Here is a 6527-nt window from a genome sequence, read left to right on the forward strand (position 1 = left end):
AGCCGACTCGAGCGATGATGGATTGAGGGCATTTTCACCACTAGGCTACCAACCCCATTGGTCATGGGATCACTAGTTATGAAGTACCTTTCCGAAAGACAATATTATCATTAAATGGATTCAAAACCCTAAGCAAGTGATCAATGAATGTTGCCAGTATGGTATCACACATATTTTTGTTACTCCTAATGGAATGATTTTATTTTTGTGAATAAATAAATCTATTAAAAGTCGGGGAGAGAAAATATAGCCTCATGGGAGATTACAAATCCAATAAGAGTGACAAAAGCTTAGAAAAGGAAAAAACACAGCCCAATAAGCTTGAAGATTAAATAAACATGTCACAAACATGTTAAGTTTCTTATAAGTAATTTGTATGTATTAGGAACCTCTCTTCCTTTCTTTTTGTAATGATTGTTTTTCGCTTGTTTTATTCATTTTCTCCTTAATACATACAAATTACTTATTAAAAAAAAAAATCACAAAAGCCTGCATGTGCTTACAAACTAATTAATTTGTATATTAAAAATATAAAATGCATAAGAGCATACCACTAAAAGTTCATCCTCTAGTTTCCATTGCCATTGTACTATGTGGACAAGCAAAAAGGTTGGTCCACAAGTACTGAAGGAACTGTCAAGGGTCACGACCTACACAACATTATATATAAACAAGTGATATACCTATTTTGACCAATGGATTGAGACTACAACAACACATTCAACACATCTCAACCTTATCCCAACTAAATGGGGTCGGCTACATAGATGCATGTGATTAAAAAAAAAAATTTGGGACATCCCACTCACGAACAATCGGCAACCTGAATTTTAGCCCTCTATTAGATACCATACTTGGGTGAAGACTACATATTATATATTAACCACGCGAAACGAATGTGTAGATCTATTCCAATGCCATCTCACAAAATTTATAGGAACTTTTTTTTTGTTAATAAGTATATAAACTGTTATATCTAAGGGAAATGAACCCTATCAGTCTAGCATAAGGAACACCCAGACTCAATCCTTGTTTTCAAGGGGTTGTAGACGCCCCTGCCCCTGAAAACAAGGATTGTGCCTGGGTTTTCCTCTATTTCTTTCCTTTTTTTTCTTTTTTACTTAGATTGTAATTTGAGTTGTACTCTAATTAGGAACAACGACGGTCATCTATTATACACTTAACCAATTGTTAAATATTGTTGATAGCAAGAAAAAAATATATTAGATGTTATTGCAGCCTTGGAGAACAGGGAGATCCACTTGATAGTTGACCAAGGGTCACCTTGTCCAGAAGATTGGATTGATTCGCATGAGTTGAAAAGTGTGTAATGCAAGGGATCCATTGGATATTTGACCCAAGGTTCTCCTGGGATTGATTACTATGAAGATGGAGGAAAGAATCCTGTCAGTCTTTCTCCGTGCCCAACTTCTGCATTCAATTATCCTCGTGCGTTATGGATATTTTCATTTTCAGATATATGGGAATACTAGACTGGCAGGTTTTCTTTGCCCAAAATGAAGAAAATAATCATCTTTTTAAAGTTCTTCAAAGATTCAAACTTGAAAAACCTGTAGGCATTGCAATCCTTAGAAAAGACCATTGAAAAGATGTTTTTCAGTGTTGGGAAGATAATCTCATTGATAGTAATTCTTAACCTATTTCTTTCATGTCTATTATTTTGTTTTGATCATGGTTCTAAAACTCGACTTGGATCAATTAGTATCAACTGATCGGAATGGTATCAGTCTTGATTGATCCTCGATTTTGACATTTTTTATCCCAATACACATGTCTGATCCAAGGTAAAATCATAATTAAAATAGATCTTTCTAAAAAAAAGTGTTAGATCTATCCGAATACAATTCGATTCAGGCCGATCTTGATCGGTATCAAAATGGAATTGGCCTTGATGTATCCCATGACTGTTCCTGAGTTCAAAACCTTGGTTGGGATTCAATAGATTCGGCTATGAAGTCTAAGCGTGCATCATGTGGATCTAGGCAAACCAAAATATTAAGAGATATCTTAAAATTGTTCACCAGAGGGTGATTTCCTTTTAAAATTATAATCGAAGTATGTAAAAAGGAAAATATGTGAGAGTACTAGGACAAGGATCGATTTAAGATAGCCCGAGTGCAGCTCTGTCTCCAACTTAACCACCTTAGACATTAGTTTGGTTGTCTACATCTTCGCCATTTTAGCCATTTGGGTCTCCAACATTGCAATCTTCACCAATAGTTTAGACGTATCAGTCTCCATACTTCATCTCTAACTTTGTCGTCTTAGCCAATAGTTTGGCTGTCTCGGTCTCCATGTTCGCCATCTTAGCCATCTCCGTCTCGTCCTTTCTATTTTAGCAAATAGTTTGGCCGTCTAGGTCTCCATGTTCGCCTTCTTAGCCGTCTGTCTCCAACTTCGCCATTTTAGCCAACAGTTTGGCCGTCTGAGTCTCCATGTTCACCATCTTAGTCGTCTCCGTCTCCAACTTCGCCATTTAAGCCAATATTTTGATCGTCTCAGTCTCCATTTTCACTATCTTAGCTGTCTTCGCCTCCAAACTTTTCCATTTTAGCAATTAGATTTGCCGTATTGGTCTCCATGTTCGCCATTTTAGTCAATAGTTTGGCCGTTTCAGTCTCCCTTTTTGCCATCTTAGCCAATAGTTTGACTGTCTCAGTTTCCATGTTCGTCATCTTAGCCATCTCCGGCTCTAATTTCGCCATTTTAGCCAATAGTTTCCCGTCTCGGTCTCCATATTTGCCATCTTAGCCGTAGCGGTCTCCAACTTCGCCATGTTAGCCAATAGTTTGACTGTCTCGGTCTCCATGTTCGTCATCTTATCCCTCTTCGTCTCTAATATAGCCATTTTAGCCAATAGTTTGGCCGTCTTGGTCTCCATATCTGCCATCTTAGCCGTTTCCATCTCCAACTTCGCCATTTTCGCTAATAGTTGGGCAGTTTCTTCCTCTATATTCGCCAACTAAGCGACTAGTTTCTCCAAATCTTTATGACTTCTCGCGGTGGAAACCTTTCCAGACTCCACAGCTGAATTTGCCGCTTCGACGGCAGCCTTCATAGCCTTTGCTACCACTGTCTTTACCGGCTCAGAAACAAACTCATCCGCCTTCATAAGAATGTTAAATTGAAACTGATTCGACCTAACTTATTGGGTAACTCATTGCTTTGTTGACTAATTATAGAGACAGGTAGCCTCTCTCTCTCTCTCTCTCTCTCCAGTTCACCACTTCAACCCCCTCCACCCCAGAAAAAAAAAGTAGGAAGCTCAACTGGTTTGAATTTTGCGTAATCTGACTCTGCATACGGAAGAAAATGGTTATGGATGAGTTGCAAGGCTTAACTAATTCCCAAAATTCTCATATTTTCTTATTTGAAAAATTCAAGGTAATCAGATGGGCCAACCTTGTTTAACTCAATTAAGATCCAGTTGGAAACCCTAACTTCAGGAAATATATTAATAGGGTTGGAAGCAGTTAATTCTTGATAGAAATGAATGGCTATATTTCACATTTGGCTACCATGTATGACTTGATCGAGTTGGAAACCCTATTTTCAGGAAATATATTAATTTTCATGTGCTCAGGATATGGGACCTCAACCATCATAGACATAGGATGGGAGAGTGAGTCAGTATATTAATTGCCATGTGCACAATATCACATATATTTTTGTAAGGTAAAAAGACCGCTACCTGGTCAGGGGTTCCTACAATAAGATACAGGATTATTCCATGGAATTACCACTCCGCTACTAATGAAATCAGGATTTACAGTCGCATTGATGCTCGAGCACCTACTCCCATAATCTCATTGACCCCAAGGATACAAAGACCACACGACTAGGTAGTAACCTTATGCTCATTTTATTAATACCATAAGAATAATAATTCTACATTATTTTCTTTTGATAAACATTAATTTATATGCATGATCACTGCAAAGTCATTGCAAAGAGAATGCAGCTGTTAACGGTCCTAATACAATTTTTTTTTTTTTTTGGTTGATTGCAAATACTTCAGTCTTTTCATGTCTGTTGTGTTGCGTAGATACAGAGAAACACACAATGGTTTCTTTTAACCCTAAAAAATAATTAAAAAATTATACTGAAAACAAGCAGCTTAAAAAACGTTTTTTTTTTTTATATTTATCAGATCTATAACTACGCTACAGCGCATATCCATCTACACCTTCTTCACCATATTAGTCACAAGTGTTTCAGCTTTTGTCGCCATCTTCGCCATACTAACCCATAGTTTTGCCATCTCCGGCTCCCACTTCATGAACCCCGGCCGATACTCTGTAGACCACTCTGTCTTCTCCATATTAGCAAATAGTTCTGTCGTCTCCGCCTTCCACTTTGCCGCTACCTCACTATATTAGCCACTATTATGGTCAGCTCCAGTAACTTTGCGAGCTCCAACACATAATCTGCAGAGGCCGTTAACTTCGATATCTTACGTACAAGTATTAAACATGTAGTTTTCAAAAAAACGAAACAAAAAAAATGGCAGTATACTCATGTAATTTGAGAGATTATTATTTGTATACCTGCATCTAATGTTCTAAACTACAACATCAAACATTCATGCATGTATCATCCAAAATATAGCATCTAATGTAAACTCTAAATTACAAATTAATACATCATAATAAAAAATAAAAAAAAACATGTCCAAATATTAAAAAAAAACTCCATACATGTCATCCAAGATGTCTAAACAATTGAATGGAAGTTCACCTCCTGAAAAGAGAAGGCGAGCAGCGAGCTTAGCAGTTTAGCACTTCAGCGGCTAAGTTCAGTAAAATCAGCACTTCAGTTCACTTAGGAGAGGAGTAGAAGACGAGAGGTTAGGAACTTGGGCTGGATGGTTGGGGAAAAATTTTAAAAAAAATAATAATAATAATAATGAATATGAAAATTTTCAATTTTACCCTTAAAATACGGGTACACATTTAAAACGGCCGTTTAAAACGTGTTTTAAACGGATTTTCTAGCCGTTTCCATTTTTTCCCGCATTGTATAGTAACATACGGGAAAACGCGTTTTAAACGTACAAAAATTAATAAATAAAAAATATCCTTGATGTTGGATGAGAAAAAAAATTAATAAATGAACAATATTTTTAAGTGACTCAATACTAATGCATTTAAAGAAAATTGTAAAAAGATATAATAGAAAAATAATGAATGAGATCCAATAAGGAGTTTTTGTTTCAGGCTTCGACCAATACATTTGAATAAGTAATAATGGAAGGACAATTCCACCCAAAAAAATAATAATGGAAGGACAATCCAGTTGGCTATTTTCTTGGATTATAAAAGCATGTTTTCAAACAATCAATTTGAGAAAAGGTTAATAAATTACAAGTAAAGCAGGGAAAATAGAAAAATAAAAATTCAAAAACAGAAACGTGTCAAAAAAAATAGTAAAAAATAGAAGGATTTTAATAAATATATACCAAATGTAAGGAAGTGATAGTAAATTTAAATAATAAAAAAAAAAAAATGGAGACATCTGAGCCGGCCACGCTTTCGGTAATACTAACCTCTTTTTTTTTGGCAATCTTCGACTTTGTCTTCGATAGCTGAGCCATAATCTTATCCTGATTGGCAATCTTCGACGTTATCTTGGACAGCTGAGCCTCTATTTTCGCCTTCTTCGTCTTCCATTGCCTTACCTCTGTCAAATGCTTAGCCTCTACTTTCGCTTTCTTCGCCTTCCACTTCCCTATCTCTGCCATATGCTTAGCCTCTATTCTATCCTTTTCCGTTTCCCACTCCGCTATCTCTGCGAAATGCTTAGCCACTAATTTCTCCGTCTCCGTCTCCCATTTCGTGACCTCCGTCCTTAACTTCTTCATTTCCGGCGCCAAATAATCTACAGATGACTTCGGCATCTCCGTCTCTGTCTTCGCATATTCTTTCGTCGGATACTCTATTTTAGACTTATTAGCCACTACTTTCGGCTTCTCCGTCTCCGTCTCCGGCTTCACAACTACTTTCGGCTTCTCCGTCTCCGACTTCACAACTACTTTCTGCAAATACTCTACACAGGATTTCTTAGGCAATAGTTCCGGCGTCTCCGTCTCGGACTTCACAACCTGCACTACATACTTTGCTGCAGAATTTGGAGGCATCTTGTCAAGAAGTATGATTTGAAACTGATTCTGAAGATGTATTGAAAGAGACTCCTCGGATGAATGCTTTGATGAATATTTATAGACAGGTAGCTAAAGAAGGGAAGCCGAAGAGGCTTGCATGCGGAAGACATTAATTAATTAATTTATTCCTTGGAAAATTTAAGGTGTAATTAATGGGACAACCTCATTCAACTCTATTAATAGTTGGAAACTCAAACACTCCCCATGACTTTGACGCTTCCATTTCTTTCTTTTCATCGTATGGGAATTCAACCAGATATAGGTGAGCATGGTTTCTAAGTATCGGTCTCGTATCAGTCGTATTGAATTGGTATCAGTTGAGATCGATTTTCAATTCTTAACTTAA

The 6527-nt window shown here is 36.9% G+C and overlaps 1 long non-coding RNA gene across 1 annotated transcript; it reads right to left on the minus strand.

The window, feature by feature from the left end:
* Positions 1 to 4138: 4138 nt before the first annotated feature.
* Positions 4139 to 5873, minus strand: LOC122079012. Its single transcript, XR_006140253.1, has 2 exons — positions 5567 to 5873; positions 4139 to 4448 (listed from the first exon to the last, which is right to left on the minus strand). It is a non-coding gene; the product is annotated as an uncharacterized LOC122079012 (long non-coding RNA).
* Positions 5874 to 6527: the final 654 nt, after the last annotated feature.

The sequence above is a fragment of the Macadamia integrifolia genome, chromosome 5 (genome assembly GCF_013358625.1).
Source record: "Macadamia integrifolia cultivar HAES 741 chromosome 5, SCU_Mint_v3, whole genome shotgun sequence".
Lineage (NCBI taxonomy): Eukaryota > Viridiplantae > Streptophyta > Magnoliopsida > Proteales > Proteaceae > Macadamia > Macadamia integrifolia.